Source organism: Manis javanica, chromosome 9 (genome assembly GCF_040802235.1).
Source record: "Manis javanica isolate MJ-LG chromosome 9, MJ_LKY, whole genome shotgun sequence".
Taxonomy (NCBI): domain Eukaryota; kingdom Metazoa; phylum Chordata; class Mammalia; order Pholidota; family Manidae; genus Manis; species Manis javanica.
Window position 1 is genome coordinate 32,892,501 of NC_133164.1, and position 17,500 is coordinate 32,910,000.

At 32.5% G+C, this 17,500-nt stretch overlaps 1 protein-coding gene across 2 annotated transcripts in view; it reads left to right on the plus strand.

Moving 5' to 3' along the window:
- DACH1 (dachshund family transcription factor 1) overlaps positions 1-17,500 on the plus strand; it is a 400,485-nt gene that overhangs the window by 306,436 nt on the left and 76,549 nt on the right. The gene's annotated exons all lie outside the window — the stretch shown is intronic.

Genomic DNA, 17,500 nt, shown 5'->3' on the forward strand with positions numbered 1-17,500 from the left:
CTGTAGTTTCCCTTTGAAGTGTAGTTTGCTCACTTTTCTTGAAGTTTTTGTTTGTTTTGTTTTAATCTAAGTATTTTGATTTTTCTGTTCATACCATCTCTACCCAATTTGAGGAAAAATACAATACTAGATGACAAGTCTATAAAAGGCATGAATGGGGGATGTGTGCTGATGCCAGTGTATCTCCCCAAACATTACTCAGAGACAAAATACTATACAATTAAAATTTTCTTTTGTCATTTTTGAGTTTCTAATGATGACCTAAGTCCTTTTGGATCCCAACATAAGTATAGTCCATGCACACATCCCCAAGTATAGTGAATTCAGATTTAGGCAGTCGGTGACGAGAGAGGTCTCTTCCAGTACATTGAGTCAGTCTTTTTCTTTTTTTACCAGTAATTCCTATTCCTCCAAAAGCTCCAATGTTTTCTTTCATATGTATGTTTCATTCTGCTATGATCCTCACAGATGTGGAATAATTGCTAATGATAGAAATAGTTCAGCTTCAAATCCTCTCAAAATGCCCTTTTATTGCTGAAATGACTCCTAGTTTTGGCTTCAAATAGCTAAAGGTCTAGGCTTCCTTCTTAGAAGTGGATTAGCTCATGGTTTTTTCTTTTTTCTATAATGTATAGAAGGTACAGTGAAAAAAAATCTGAAGTTATAATTTAGAGTTTGTATTTTCTTTTTGCACAAAAATTGTCTTATAACATTCATGTGTGAAATACTCATGGACTCAACACTGTCAGTGTTCCAGGAATCATGTCAGTAGATAAGATGAAATAAACTTATTCTCATTGGTTTAGACTCACCCCAAAAGAGATACTTGTCTATCAGGGAAGAATTTTAATAACAAAGATCAGAATCATGAGAATGACATCATCAATAATCAATGGAAAACTATTAACACATGTATTTCTCTCTTTCTACTAATTATTTCTGGCTAATAATATAAAGTCTCTACCAAATGAAGAAACTTAAAGCATATATGAAATTAACTCAGGTGATTAAAGATAGGTGATATTTCTTATACATCATGTATAATCTTCAGTTTGTAATGCAGAAAGAAAAGGAATGGACAAAGATCAGTGATTTTGCCATAAATGTCAAAAAGTTTCTCAAAGGATATTAAGCTAACAGATATTAAATGCTTAAAAAACTCCATGAAATACTCAGTAACACAGTTACTCATTTTTAGAACCCATATAATTGACATAATTAAAATCAATTGTAAAGCAGGTTTCATGGGATATTTTTCTTTTTTTAAGTAACAAAAATTTAACCTTAACACCATGCAGAAATGTCACTGATATTCCAAGTGGAAATGTTATGCTTTTATATTGCTTTCATTTACTTATAGCAGTAAATCTCTGCTTAATGACAGCAAAGAATTATCAAATATACTATCAAAAATAATGTACTTTAAAATGCTATAGCTACATTAGGGTATAGAAAATGCCATTTATTGATTAGATGTATATACAAATTGCTAACCCAATATGCTTCTTGTGAAGGAAAAAATTAGTTCAGAACTTGGTCAAGTAATGCGTTTGCTTTCTTTGATTGTTATTTCCTGACATTTATGATTTTATTAAAGCTATAGTTTATTTACATAATTAAATACTAAGGTAAGCCATGCCACCGTTTTTTAAATCATAATCATTAAGGAAAATTGGATCAGGCATATAAGTTTAAGAGCCAGTAGAAAGTCATTTCAGAAAATCATGAAAATACTTGCTTTAGTAACGGACACTCAGGATCACCTAAGGAAACAAACTCTCATTGCTTACTTAAAGTGTTGGCTAGCAAATTCCATGCACCTAGTTGCAAAACATTCTAAAATAAAATTTCTAAGGAGCCATTAGATATTATTAAAATATTATCAATGAACTTTAATATCCATAAATAATTGTATCATAATTTGCACTTACTATGAAAATATTTCTAGGGAAACAAGGTAGTTCATGATTACAGAATATTTGTTTTTCATGAAATATGCCATGAAATATAGTTTATATTTAACAAAACTTAAGGAACATGACATTTCCTTTGTAATGTATGTATTATGAGGATATGTCTGTGTGTAAAGGAAGGTTTTATGGGATTAATAGATAACCAACCATAAAGATTTTTATTCATGTTAGTGATTATTTAATCAATGACTTGAAAAATTCTTCTAGGTTTAGCTTAGGCAATATTCTAGAACTTGATTAGTGAGTTTGCTAAATATGATATTTCTATGTAGACCAAATATCCCAACTTGTGTAACATGAATAAAACAAAAACCTAAAGTTGCTATAATGTCCATAGCTCTCTAAGATTTCACAGTGATTTTTATTATATCATAAGAATTATGATGTTATATAGAATGAAAGCACCATAAAAAATCTGGATTTTTTGATATGTAGTATCAGTTCCATTTATTAATGATAGTTCTGGTGATATATGCTTCTGTGATAACCCACATATAATATCTATCCTAAGAATGACATGACCAAAGGCATTTGTAATTATATTTACTTCTGAAAGATTATGGTTTATAGTTAAAACAAAAGAGGCATCCTGTCATTTTCTAAACCCGTTAAATGTGACAGAATCTATTTTTCTGCCAAGTTGTGAGGACCAGGCAGAGAGCAAATTTGCTGTGGTCAGCTAAGTGTAACCACTGAGCAGGAAAGTGAATTTAATAATGCATTATTGTTCTTCACTGAAGGTGAACTGTTACAGTGCCTTTGTTAAGGCAGACTGCCTCTGCCTAGGTTTCCAGATGCGGGGTAGATTACCTGATTAAAATCTCTAATGCATAATAAAATGTACCAGGTATGCTTTTATATTAACATAAATGCATCTGTTTTAGGGCCATCATACTGAATCTAATTGGAAATATTTTGTAATTATAGTGCCTTGTGAATTCATATTATAAATAATCATTTGCTATATAGTATAGAATAAATGGTATGAAAAGAGAAATTTATAAAGCTTATCTTATGCCACTGGTGAATTATTTTGTTGATACTGAAATTTCTAATATTTTATGATGTGATTAAGAATAGGATCTTTTAAACCATGTTTTTTTTTATTTTGCATATTTTAAAACAAACTATAGGAGAGACTCTTGAGAAGAGATCCAGTTCTTTTATAACTGTGTTGCCTTAATGCTCTTTATTTTCCAATTCTAACTTCTTCGATGCTTTCTCATGTATATGTATCAATTAACTATAGAACTTTCCTAACGAATTTAGTTCTCATTGAGCTTAAAAGTGCACAGTAAAGAAATAGAACTTGGTGTAATTTTTCTTTCCCTATTTTGCCAAAATTTAATTCATTAAAAAAATGAAATGAAACATCAGTAAAATAGTATGTTAATAGGGTTAGAAAGAAATGCAAACTTTATTTAGGAAATCAAAATACATGGGGTATTTGTGTATATAGATTACTTCTATCATTTAAATCATTATATTGATAGAGGTGCCTGTCATTAAGATTCTCAAAGAGTTTATGGTAGGTGATAGGCTTCTGATAGCCAAACATGTAGATTCATGGTTGAGAATCAAACAGTTCATTCTGAAGTCATTTCTCAAGAGATTTTGCTTTTGCCTGTGAGTCTTTTGAAGAAGTATTTCTTGAAATTCATAACTAAAAGGGCACACACAGCCTAAACTCTGGTGTCACTGCTGAACTTTATGGTAAAGAGACAAAGAAAAGCATTTTTCTGAATATCAGGAGCACCCACCAATGAATATCACTACGGGCCATAGAACAAGCAAGTTAAAGACACAGGAGGAAATCAGGAGTTGACTAAAAAAATAATAACAATATCAGGTGGACACAGTATGAGAAGGATTTTATAGAACAGTGAATGAGAAAATGACTTCCACAATTTCTCCCCTCTTAACAAATAGAGTTCTGTGGATATGGCAGAACCATAACAACTTCAGCTACATTTACAGTTTGATACATAGATTTTAAGCATTTTAATTCTATTCAATAGATGATGAAATGTAACCAACTGCACAATATTGAGGAAAGAGGAATGAATTAGTGTGTGATGGTAAACATTAATACATAATTACTGACTAAAATAATTTAAACTAATTGCTTGTTGAAAATTTTAGTTCCTCCTTTTAAAAGGACAGGAAAGACTAAGCAAAGCTGAAATGCAGCAAATACATGTTTTACCTGACCCTGAAATCTTGATTAAAAAAAATTAAAAGTGGAGACCTACGTAGGTGCCAAACATTTGAAACTGCAGTCACATTTAAAGATTAAAAACAAAAAACAAAAAACTATGCACTCTCTAAAAATATCCAGAAACTCCCACAAGCTGATGTTCGGTGCTTCCCTGGGGAAGTGCATGTGAAGGCTTGACTTGCACTATTGATTTCATTAACACTTGAGAATCCATTTTTCCATACACATCTCGTGTCAAAACCACCACATGATCCCAGATCTTCAGGACCCATCTTCTTGGGTACCTACTCTTTTGTTAGCTCTTCAGGAGCCACGTTCACTGTGTCTGGACATTAGAATCTTTTGTAGCCCCTGAAGGATTTGTGGCTGGTCTTACGGCCTTATGGAATTACATCGTTCTTATTTAATAACATTTGAGAGCTAAAGGCAACCATAGTTAGAAAAGTATTTATTTTTTACCATTCAAACTAAGTCACAGTGTTCTTTAATGACTTCAGAAGGTAAATACAGTTTGGAAGTATCTGATATAATGTAGGAATTATATGTTTCTGTGCAAATGAAGTATCAGTGTTTCTAAGTTCATACTCTCTTTTTTTTAAATGTATTTAAATTTATTTTAATTTTTATATCATTAATCTACAATTACATGAACAACATTATGGTTACTAGACTCCCCCCATCATCAAGTCCCCACCACATACCCCATTACAGTCACTGTCCATCAGAGTAGGAAAGTGCTATAGAATCACTACTTGTCTTCTCTGTGTTGTACAGCCCTCCCTGTGCCCCGCCTACATTAGGTCTGCTAATCACAATGCCCCTTTTCCCCCCTTATCCCTCCCTTCCCACCCATTCTCCCCAGGCCCTTTCTCTTTGGTGACTGTTAGTCCATTCTTGGGTTCTGTGAGTTTGCTGCTGTTTTGTTCCTTCAGTTTTTTTCCTTATTCTTATACTCCACAGATGAGTGAAATCATCTGATACTTGTATTTTTCTGCCTGGCTTATTTCACTGAGCATAATACCTTCTGGCTCCATTCATGTTGTTGCAAATGGTAGGATTTGTTTTCTTCTTATGGCTGAATAATATTCCATTGTGTATATGTACCACATCTTCTTTATCCATTCATCTACTGATGGACATTTAGGTTGCTTCCATTTCTTGGCTATTGTAAATAGTGCTGCGATAAACATAGGGGCACATCTGTGTTTTTCAAACTGGGATCCTGCATTCTTAGGGTAAATTCCTAGGAGTGGAATTCCTGGGTCAAATGGTATTTCTATTTTCAGTTTTTTGAGGAACCTCCATACGGCTTTCCACAATGGTTGAACTAATTAACGTTCCCACCAGCACTGTAGGAGGGTTCCCCTTTCTCCACATCCTTGCCAACATTTGTTGTTGTTTGTCTTTTGAATGGTGGCCATCTTTACTAGTGTGGGGTGATATCTCATTGGGGTATTAATTTGCATTTCTCTGATGATTAGCGATGTGGAGCATCTTTTCACATGTCTGTTGGCCATCTAAATTTCTTCTTTGGAGAAGTGTGTGTTCAGATCCTCTGCCCATTTTTTAATTGGATTATTTGCTTTTTGTTTGTTGAGGTGTGTGAGCTCTTTATATATTTTGGATGTCAATCCTTTACCAGATATGTTATTTATGAATATATTCTCCCATACCGTAGGATGCCTTTTTGTTCTATTGATGGTCTCCTTTGCTGTACAGAAACTTTTCAGCTTGATATAGTCCCACTTGTTCATCTTTGCTTTTGTTTCCCTTGCCTGGGGAGATATGTTCATGAAGAAGTTGCTCATGTTCATGTCCAAGAGATTTTTGCCTATGTTTTCTTCTAAGAGTTTTATGGTTTCATGACTTCCATTCAGGTCTTTGATCCAGTTTCATTCTCTTACATGTCGCTGTCCAGTTTTGCCAACAGCATCTGTTGAAGAGGCTGTCATTTCCCCATTGTATGTCCATGGCTCCTTTATTGTATGTTGATTGACTGTATATGTTTGGGTTAATATCTGGACTCTCTATTCTGTTCCACTGGTCTGTGGGTTTGTTCTTGTGCCAGTACCAAATGGTCTTGATTCCTGTGGCTTTGTATTAGAGCTTGAGGTTGGGAAGCGAGATCCCCCTGTTTTATTCTTCCTTCTCAGGATTACTTTGGTTATTCGGGGTAGGTCCATACTCTCTTAACTGTGCTCTCCTTAGTTCTCTCCCTTGCTCAGAATTCTTATAAAGGTAGGGAGGCCTTTGCAATGTTGCTTTTGCCACTCCTGTTTCTTCAAACTCTACAAACAAAATCACTTTTGCATGAAGCTTTCTCCTTGGAGTAAAACAAATAAACAATACAAAACAAATACTTACAGACACATTTATGGATCACCTTGCCGATAAAATGATGAAATTAAGATGGCCTTACACATTTCATCTTACATGTCCAAATAATTAGATTTTTAACGTTAGTAGTAGTTGAATTCTTTCTGTTCTCTACCCTTGAGAAACAAGCAATGTGGTTTGTTTAAATGCAGTGGCCTGGGGTGGGGCATCTAATTTGAAAGTCAAGAAACAATAGTGTTAAGTGTCAACCAGTTATGGCTGATTATATTTACAGGTCTAGAGATGTAGGAAAGGGTTTAGTGGAAATTCAGAAGCTGGCATATTTGAATCATTTAATGAGTTGAACTTTTGTGTGATATATATATAAACTCATAGAGAAAATGTTAGTATTGCTCATGTATTTATGATTTTAGTAGGAAGAACTGTGTGGAGAGAGAATATATATATATAGATATCAAATATATATAGAGATGTTTCCCTGTGTTTTTATAGAAAAAAAGTGTTTATTGAGCTGCTACTCTAGATCAGGCATCATGCCATATAATATAGATAAAAAGAAGAATGGGGCACCTCAGCACCCCTATTTTTAAAAAGGGAAAACAAACCTGAGACAAAATTAAAATTCAGTGTGGTAAGTCTAACAGATACAATATATTCAAGGTGTCATCAAAGAAGGAATGATTAAGTACAAAGGATCCATTGAAGGCATTGTGATAACATAGATATTTCTAAAATTTCTTTCCTTCCCTGTCCTACTTTTTTACCTTCCTTTTTACCAAGGTATATTTACTGAAGCCTGGGGACCAGGCACTGTGGTAGCGTCAGGGGTCATAGTGCTGACGATAAACAAAGCTCCTTCTGTCATGGAGTTGACTATTCTCATCATAGAGATCAGTGATAAGCAAGTAAAAAGTAAATGGGGAATCCAGCACATGAAGGAATATTGGATGATTTTTGTGCTATAAGCAATACAAAATGGGGTAATGTGATAGGAACAGCACAGGGCATCATAAGATAAGATGGTCCTAAGATGCCTCTCTGGGGTAGCATTTGAACTGAATGACAAAATGATAACTGGCATACATGGGAAGTCCAGGAGATGAAGGGGAGGCATTTTAGGCAAAGGCACAAACAAGTCCATGGCCATGAAACAGAAAAAGCCTTACATGAAACCTGGTGGCTAGAGCAAAAAGATTAAGGCAAACAACATAGGAAGAAATCAGGAATGTAGGGAGGGACCAGTCATGGAGATGTTCATATTCTGTGATAAGAAATTTGTATTTTATAAGCATCCATTGAGGATTTTAACCAGAAGAATAATATGATTCAAATTGTTTTTTGTGTTGCAAATATATAATGGGCTGGAGAGCTAAAATTGAAGAAGAGCCCAGTTAAGTAGCTGTTATAGAGAGTAGGTGAGAAATGATGGCAACTTTGGCTAGGGTTGTTAGCAATTAAAGTGGAGAGAAATGGATTGCTTGGAGTGGTGCTGAGTGGATTTGCTAATGGATTAGATCATGAAAAGAAGGGTCAGAAAAGGAGAAAACAAGTGTCTCTTTCCCTGTGGTGTGAGCAGCTTGCGAAGTCCTTTGTGGTTACCACGTTAAGCCTACATTGCAGTTTAACGTACTCAGAATACTCAAAGTGTATGTTGAGTGAATTTATGCCATAATGCTTATGCTTTAGGAAGAATGGCATTTGTCACACGATTACAATAAATGTAAAATACTGACATTCATAGCCACTTGGCAGAAAATGCAATCAAGTTACACCTAACATTAAGTGTCTTTCCTTTCACCATATTCCCTGTTTCATAGAGCAAACTACCTCCAGGTCAGTAATATTTTATTTTTGTAAAGTCCTGGGGTTTGGGGAAGAGAAAAGGTCTAAAGAAAGGGGTGAGATGGGACCAGAGTATTCTGTGGACTAACTCTTTAACCAAAGGAGCTTACTTAGATGTTTAGGGATAAAATTTCACTTGAAAAAGATTTCTCCTGCTAGAAGTATTTGAAAGCAATGAGTAAGAAATACATACATTTTAAAGTATTTTAGAACTTGTCATTTCTGAATATATGAATTTATTTTAAAGTTACTTAAATTTGACTTCCAATTGTACCTTCTTTATTAAGGGATGTTATGCTTAGTTAGATCTATATTTGTTAAATTTTTACTAGAATAAACTTTAGAAAAATCAAATCAATACTTTTTCCTAATCATTTACTCTTGGAATGAGTGTAAATCAAATTCCTTATCAAATAAAACAAATACAGGCATTAGTCATTCAAAGAAAAATACTTTAGTGACTATGTTTAACCATTTTATATCCCCAATTTGCATGTAGAATTTTCACTCATTACTACTCAAAGAAACTAATGCACTAAAATGTGTGCACTTAAATGCTTGTTTTCCCTTTAGTCAACTTGGAGGAGAATGTTAAGCCATTGTTCAAGACACGGTTTAAGAACATCTTGACATACGTTACTGATTCTTCAGAATATTTGCACAGATATTTTCAGTTGTCATACAATGTAAAGCTTTATGCATTTTGGGAAACTATCAAAAGTATATAAAGTGAAGATTGTTGATCTTGACTTTACTAAAGTAAATATAGTAAGTGCATGAATAAGCTAAGTCATATAAGTGTTCCTTACAAACATATTTATGAAAAGTATACTCTGCCTGGGAACACGGACTTGGGGGAACAGGATATTCATCTGACTTAATTTTAACCCGTGTAAGCCACAGGATCTGTGAAAGAATTTTCTATGTCTGTAAAATAAGGCAAATTTACTGTATAACTCTATATGAAATTTGCTAAGTCTGTCTCATTTCATGATCAAACTTTGATAACCGCTTTCAATCCTTTATTTTTGATTAATTAGTTAATAAAAACTTTCTGAATTTTAATTAAAAAGTTATATGTTACTTGAAAGTTTGTAAGCACAGTACAAACTATTTGGGAGTTTTAATTTTTATAAAGGAACTTTATATGTCCCCTTTATTATGTCTGTAAGGTCTAAAAATACAATAAGTGTCTCTAAGCTTCTGTAGGGTTTTCTTATACTGGATTGGTCCATCAATGGATGAATGGCTAAAGAAATTGTGACATATTCAGTGGAACATTATTCAGCCATAAAAATATGAAATATTGCCATTTGCAACAACATGGATAGATCTCAAGGGTTTTAGGCAAAGTGAAATAAATTAGACAAAGATGAATACTGTATGATATCTCTTATATGTACAATCTAAAAATAAACAAGCAAAAGAAAAGAAGGTCATTGATACAGAAAATAGGGGTGGAGAGGTAGGAGAAATGGGAAAAATAGTGAAGTAGGTATAAATTTATTTTAAAAAGAAAACAGAACTTCTTTAAGGTTTTCTTATACTAAATTTTGCTCAGTATTATGCATTATTCATTATGACTGTTACAACAAATATTAGTATATTGATAATGCTAAGCTTGGTTTTCTAAATATTTTTCTAAATTGTAAAATTAACTAAATTATACAAAACATTCATACTAATTTTAAGTAGAAATGATCAGACAGGTTAAGTATTGTTCAGGGAGCTAAGGAGTCAAAGCCTTTTTTTCGAGTGATTTTTAGCTTGTTCCTCCCCTATTTTGATGAAAAGAAAATGATCTAGAATTCATTTAATAATTCACTAAAATTTCAACATCATTATTTGCATTGAAAAACTCACTTAACCTGAGACAGGAAAAAAAGTAAAGGTGCAATTTGATTTTTAGTAGATGCATTTAATGACAGATTTAAACTATTTCCCCTTTCAATAGTATATATATATAGTTAAAAATGAGTGATACCTTTACTGTTTTATAATATTATATGACAATGGAATTTATAGTTTCTGTTGTTGTAAATATTCATCAACATTATCATCTGCCTTGTTTTGAACTGTTTTGTTTTGTTTTGTTTTTCTAATCTAAGATTTGGATTGGTATTTTATATTTTATTTAAGATCCAGATTCTGTGTCTTCTTTTCCTTCCATAGAGCTGCAATTCCCAACTTGGGGAACCATCAAAATATTGTTTACTGCCTAGAAGCTAAAAGATCTAGTGTTGATTTTTGATTAATTTTAGAAATAGAACTTATATATAATTCAAGATTTTTTCCTTTTCTTTGTGATTGATGTAGGCATTAAAGTAATAAATCCTAGTGGATGATTTGAGTCCTCAACAAAATAAACACACAGTTAAATGAACAAGGATATTAGATCTTAAAAGTAAATAAGTATTTTTTTTAATTTGTGGTCCTTTCTTTTTTGTTGTTGATGTTTTTACTTTTCCTCCATTTCATGTGCTCCAAATTTAGTATACGTTCAGCCTATCAAGAAAGTAAACAGTAATAAAACTGTAAATCAACATAAAAAATGTTGCTTTGCATTGAGAAAATATCACAAAGATTTTTTTTAATCAGTTGTTCATTTTCCCCTGTCAGATGTTGAAATCTCTTACTACTCCTCATATTACACAGAAAGCTGGTCTACTGATACCGTCTTCTTGTAGCTAAGCTGTGAAGAAGTCAACATTTCATTTTGTAAAGGCAGTTATCACACAGAGTGCCACAGGCCTAGGTTATTGGTCCTAGTTTAGCAGACCCAAAGATAAGATGTCTAATTTCCTGACCGTGCTTCTAGTGTGTTCATGTGAGTGTCTCTCTCTGTGCCCCTGCAGGTAGGGTGGGAAGGAGAGGCGGAGCTCTGATTGAAATACCAATAAAAAATATATATACAGGCAGATGCTCTTCTTTTTCAGTACTCTTTCATTCTGGATATCAAGGCTCTTTTTAAAAATGTGTGAGAGAGGGAGAGAGTCCTAATAAATACGTGGCCATGGAGAATTTCATAGTCCTAAAGCAGAGAGAAAAAGTCAAACTTCTTCTTATATAAAATGTTGATAAGAGTTGAAAAGGCCCTTAAAATAATATGAATGAGATTAACTTAAAGGGCATAATAGAATTGAATACAGTCTTCAGAGACTGTGGTTGAGGGTTTGTAATGATTTCAATATCACAATGTTTAAGCCCAATTTAAAGCACTGAGAAAAAGTAGGCAAATAAGTAATGGCCAAGCTTGAAATTTTCTCTTAACAGGTTTAAGTTTCACTATCATGTTTCTTTTCCTTTTCTCTGGGTGATTTTTAGATTTGAAATAAAAGGAGTTACACATGAGTCTTTTTAAATTCCCATGGAAGTTGACCTCGAAAGTGACTGATGAGGGAAATAGAGGAAAAATTGCTCTATCTTCAATTAGTGGAAAATAACAGAAAAAAATCTTGTATTATACGCTTTTAAGAGCTTTCTGTGACTCACACTTTCCATTATATTCTCCTAGCCATTTTTAAAAAGTTTTTGATACTGCTTCTTGTGTTTAAAAGAATGTTTTAAACAAGCTTTTCTGGTGAATTGCTCCAAAAAGAGTGGTTTACTGGTAAAAGTAGGTTATCCCAAATAGTCTGTTTCTAATAGGGTAAAACTATCTTCCAGTGTTTCTTGGATTCACTTGTCACAAATTTGCCTAAATATCATGAATCCCATATATACGAAAATGTATTATATTATTTGAAATTAGGCATAGCCTTGTACCTTTGTTAACCTGAAAATTTCATTTGGCTCATAAAAGTAAAATGAATAGAGAAATATATTCATACATAATTTGCTATCATCACATCTATCCCAGTTATTTTAAAATACTAAGGCAAATATAGACTGTAAGAGATAATTAGGGTTGTTGTCGTGGATTATTAAGACAGCAGCATTGTTTCCTGAAGCTAATATCCTTGTGAGTCAATCAGTAATGGGAAGAGGAAGTTGACAGGCACTCACTGAATGCCTACTATGTTCTAGGAATCTAAGCATATGAACACATTGAATCTTTTCCATTCAGCTCTCCTCAATACCTCATTCCTCATCAATAGTATATGCTTTTCATAATTAACTACTGTGAGGAATCGATTTATTCGTTTTTACTTTGGTAAAGATTTTCCAGTTACTTTTGTGTTGATGTTGGAGAAGCCATTCTGGATTGCTTTTGATGGAACAGTTTAGCATGAGAAACGCCCAAAGGCGGGGTATGAATACACAAAAAATCAAACTGATTTACAAATTTCATAAATATTTCCTTTCCTTTGGTCCCTCTCTTCTCAATATTTCTAAAATTAAAACAAATTCTTAAACAGAAAGGAAATGTATCTTTTTCTCAAACTGTCTTGCAGGGTTAGATGTTAGTAATATATTCTAATAATGTAATATATATGAAAAGCCTGAAGAACTATTGCCAGCTAAATTATCTTTCCAAAATGGTAAAAACAGAAAGGCTTGGCAGTTGTCAGTGTTCAAACCAAGGACTTTATCATTATTTGGTTATCATAGTTCTTATAAAAAAGTAATTCATTAACATGATTAGCTTCTTTTCTTCTTTCTGAATGAAAGAGGAAAATGAGCATTATAATAGCAAGAATTAATAGAGTGCTTACTATGTGCCAGACATGGTATGTTTTTATATTTATATTAATATGACTCTTCCTCAAAACAACTATATAAAAACACTATTACATTAATTTTAAGAATGAGGCCTCAAAACTCAGTATGATGGAACAGGCATTCAGAAGAGGTCTTTGATTCATGAGCCTATGTTTTCCATATGTCACCCTGTTTTAAATACAAGACCTTTGAGAACAAACAAGCACACAAAATAGCAACAACCATTGTTAGCTTTTCACATATGTATAGAAGGATGATTTTTTTAAATCCATTCCTTTCTCTCTATGTATTATGTTCAATAGTTAACAAGCTGAGGCCTATTTCTGCAGTAATTTTTTTAAAGGAAACTTTGAGGGTTTCCTTTAACTTAAAGAGAGTTTTACTTAGTTTACTGCATATGAGATTATAGAATTTCAGAATTCATTCTAGGCATCTTCACCCATAGTTTTATTAACTCTTAGTGATTTACCATTTCGGTTTTTCTTCATTTGCATACATTTATGCAAGGACAAATATCTCTTCTTTATAAAATTATGAACCCCTCCCCAGAACTTTTGTGATTAAGAGCTGTGGACACAATGTATTTGAAAGTCATTTATGTTCTGAAATATTTTAGTGAATTCAACAATTTATGTTTATGCATGAACAATAAATATAAAATCATTAATAAGACATAAAATCCAAATAAAATGTATTCTTTGTTAAACTAAATAATTCCCTTGAAATGCTAGAGAAGCACCTCTGTCCTGATAGAGATGTCTAATGTACACATTGATGGGAAGCCTATGGTACAAGAGGAAGATACCTACTTAAACTTTAAAATTTACCTAAATGTAATTATCCTCTTTCATTATTGTTCTTATGTATTTTTCTAACTGAGGTCACACCTCTTACCACCATGACCTGTCCTCTACTGCTCATGTTGATCATAAAGAGGGGAAAAAAACACAAAAAATTGAAAATGACAATCTAAAGCCATCATAGAAATAGCTTTCAAAATCTTTTCTTTTTTTCAGATAGAAATAAAATGGAGATGAAATAAAAATTATTTTTACAAATTAAAGATCTAAGTCTTTACCTTTCTGCATTTATTTAATAAATATTCATTGAATATGAATGATTTGACATACTGCGATATCAAACTATTAGTTTCTAATTTAAAGGATTTTTTGTTTGTTTTTTAACACAAGATGATCAGGAAGTATGATTTTGCTTATCTTTTTTCTCTTTCCTCTATGAAATAATTAAAGGTAAGTTACCAAAATAAATGAGAAGACAGGAGACTGAAAAGGTAGGTCAGGAAGGAAGTGTCTGCTTTTATAAGGGGCTCCAGGCTCACCTATTCCCTTAGAGTTTCTCTGCCAATCCTTGTTCTTTTTATAAACAATGTTGTAATGTCTTTAAACACTTTAAAAACATCTGCTTGACATTGTCCAAAGAATGTAGGCTAACTTTCAGGTATTAATAAAAAAGATAATAAAATAGTATATGTTTTATTTTTGTCACCATAGAAGTTAAAAAATTACCGAACAAGTAACAAAGAGTACTTAAAAGCAATGATCAAAACGTATTTTTTTCCTTTATGCAAGTCCAGCATGACCGAGAATTTATATATGAGAGTTTTATTTGTTATTCCAGGCCCTTCTGTAGCTAGTAAAACCAATAATGTTAATTTTCCTCAGTGTTCCAAGGTGTAGAGATCCAAAAACCATTACACGTTTTCAGTGACCATGTGTTGTTGCTCAAACTTTTACTACTTCATTTTTCCATCTGCAATATTTAGCTGTTTTGCCTTTATTTCATGAAGTACACTTTAATTTTACTTAGATGTTTCAAAAAAATCTAAAACAGAGAAGGATCCAGTAAAATGAAAATACTGATTTTAACAACTACTTAAGTAATTTGACAGAAAAGATATTTTTCTTTGAGTATTAATTTGACTCTTAAATTGCCTACGGCCATTTTGCTAAAATACTGGACCCCAAATGTTGATTTCCAAAATGCTTGTGTTCTACTCTATTAATTACTTTGGATCTTATCTTTGGAAAGAATGTAAAATATTTATAAGCAGAATGCAGGCTGTTTGAAACTTTATCATTCCCAATTAATATACTTAAGGAATCGTGATTGGCTGAATCCGCATTTAAAATGAATGGTGATTAGAGATACAGCTACATTATGTGCTCTTTGACTAAATAATATATCATAAATTTTTCTGAAGTCTTTAGTGAATACTTTTCAAGTCATTTTCCAGCGGTATAGCATAAGACACAGAACACAGACGTGAATGCAGGTGGATTTGTTTCTAAATCCCAATTACTGTACCTAGGTTGGTATAAAATAGACCAGTCGAAATATCCAGTGATCTAGTGTAAAATACTGTTTGAAGCACTAAATGAAATCATATAACAATAAAATTAGCCCAGCTTTTGGTACAGAGTAAGTGCTTTATTTGTTCCTCACCCTCTATTTCCCTATTCCCAGGCTTCCTTGTGATAAGCATATACATTTCTATTACCTGCTATCTCTTATAATAAAAGGCTTCTTCTTAGTGGTATGGTTGCCAATTAATAAAATTCACTGTATGTCAGAATATATGAGAATATACATGCTGACAGTAATGATACTAATTTGGCTATTTTAAATAATACAAGTATGAACAGCTATAGTCATTTAGCATAGTACAGTCCCAGAACTTAGTATATCCTCACTAATCTTCATCCTGGCTTGCAAGGTGATTGTTATTATCCTTACTTTATAGATGAGGCTCAGGAAGGTTAAATGACTCATTGAGGTTGACACAGTGTCCTGCAGGGAAACTGGAATTGGAATCAAATGTTCGGTTTCCAAAACTTGCTTTCCCCTGAATCAATCTCATTCCTTGAAGAAAGAACATACCATAAAGGTGACAACAAAAACACATAAATGTATTGATTTGAATTCTAATTTCCATTCTCATCATCTGAATATATTCACTTTACTTTTTATACTTAGAATATTGCCTGGTATAATCACTGAATTACTCTAAACAATTTGCTCATGTTCTTATGTCTGATTGAACTCTTTATCAGAACTGAGCTTTAGAAAACACACTGTAATTCTTTCTGTATTTAATCTCCTTAAACTTCAATTGAAAATGTTGGGTGATTCTCAATAATTTTTAAAAAATCAGCTTTACAATTTATAATGCCTGAATTCACACAAAAAAATGGTAAGCCATATCTACATTTTTATACTTGAATCGTGTGCCATAAAATAGATAGGCATCATCTAGAAATGGCTGGTTTCATGCATAAGATCTAAAGGATTCTTTTTTAAAAGTGTTAACAAATTTACCAGAGACAGTTCAAAGGATTGTATCATTTTTTTTCATTACAACTTCCATTTTCATGTCATTTGTTTTAGTTTTTACTACCTTTATCATCCAGAAAAATAAGTAAAAGCTAATGTTGCTTTTGAAATGGAAAAATTGTTTCAAATCATTGGCAAAGCTTAATGACTTCTGACTGCTGAGATATGTTAATTTAAGCCAGACCAAATGTTCCTCAGCTGCAAATATTTGGTGTTGTTCACTGGGAACTGGCAAGATTTATGAGGGCCCAGTGGCAAAGTCTCTGTGTTCGCATGCCTCTCATTGTAATTGTTTCCCGTATTCAGTGATGAAGGACTGTTAGAGAAGAAAATACCAACTTTCCAGTTGTAGATAGTCACTTAGACTCAACTAAGATAGTATTTCATTTCTGATTTACTATGGCATCCTCATGTCGTCTAAGTTATCAAAGGCCTTTCAACTTTTCTACCCCAATTCTGAGAAAATATAATCTGTTACTTTTCAAGGTTCTGTGAAGTTGCACAGCAAATAAAAAGAAAAGAAGAAATTATTTGGTTTGGGTAATTTGGAGCTAGAAAATATACTTAATTTAACTTACATTTAAAAAATATCTTATCGTTAAGTATTTAACGATAAGATATTGAAATTATTTTATCAGTTATGTGTAATGCAAATATGTACACTTACTACTTTTAACAACTTTTTAACCTCTTTTTACAAATTAGTTGAGTGACACACCTGATAGTAACCAAAGACATGTTAATCTTCTGTATTCATGAATCTATATTAAATGAATTTTATGAACATAGTTGAAGGCAACTCACATTCTCAAAAATATTAATAGTGTTAAATATACATGAATATTTATAATTATCAAATAGCTATTTACTGTTTAGAAGTGTGAGTGAAGGAAAGTGTTTAATATGTTATGAAGATATCTCCTAGATGTTAATAATAGATCTAAAAACAGATGAATATAATAGTCAAAGTTGAAGCGTTCCATGGAAGACATAAGCCTTAGACAGATTCTAAACCTGAAAGTAATATAGCTAGCTCTCCAAGACTTCACTGATTAGAAGACAGAATTTTGATTCAAAGGAAGTCTTAAATGTCTGTCAAGAATTGCCAACAAAAAGC